This window comes from Monopterus albus, unplaced genomic scaffold, assembly GCF_001952655.1.
Source record: "Monopterus albus unplaced genomic scaffold, M_albus_1.0 scaffold535.1, whole genome shotgun sequence".
Taxonomy (NCBI): Eukaryota; Metazoa; Chordata; class Actinopteri; order Synbranchiformes; family Synbranchidae; genus Monopterus; species Monopterus albus.
Genome location: NW_018128415.1, coordinates 79,015 through 79,307, shown reverse-complemented (window position 1 = coordinate 79,307; position 293 = coordinate 79,015).

Genomic DNA, 293 nt, shown 5'->3' with positions numbered 1-293 from the left:
CCCAGCCCAGCCTCACTTGGCTGATGAACTTCCGCCAGCCTGAGGGGCAGGTGGCACGGTGGCTGGAGGTGCTCCAGGGGTACGACTTCAAGGTTTGCCACCGCCCGGGTCGACAGCACACGAACGCCGACGCACTCTCCCATCGCCCCTGCGTGAACGAAGACTGTCGACACTGCAGCCGCTTGGAGGAGCGAGGGCAAGAACCATCAGCGGTGGCAGCGGGACTGAGTGACTATCACCAGGCTCAGGAGCCGTTCACCCAGGAGCAGCTCCAGCAGCAGCAGGCGGGCCCG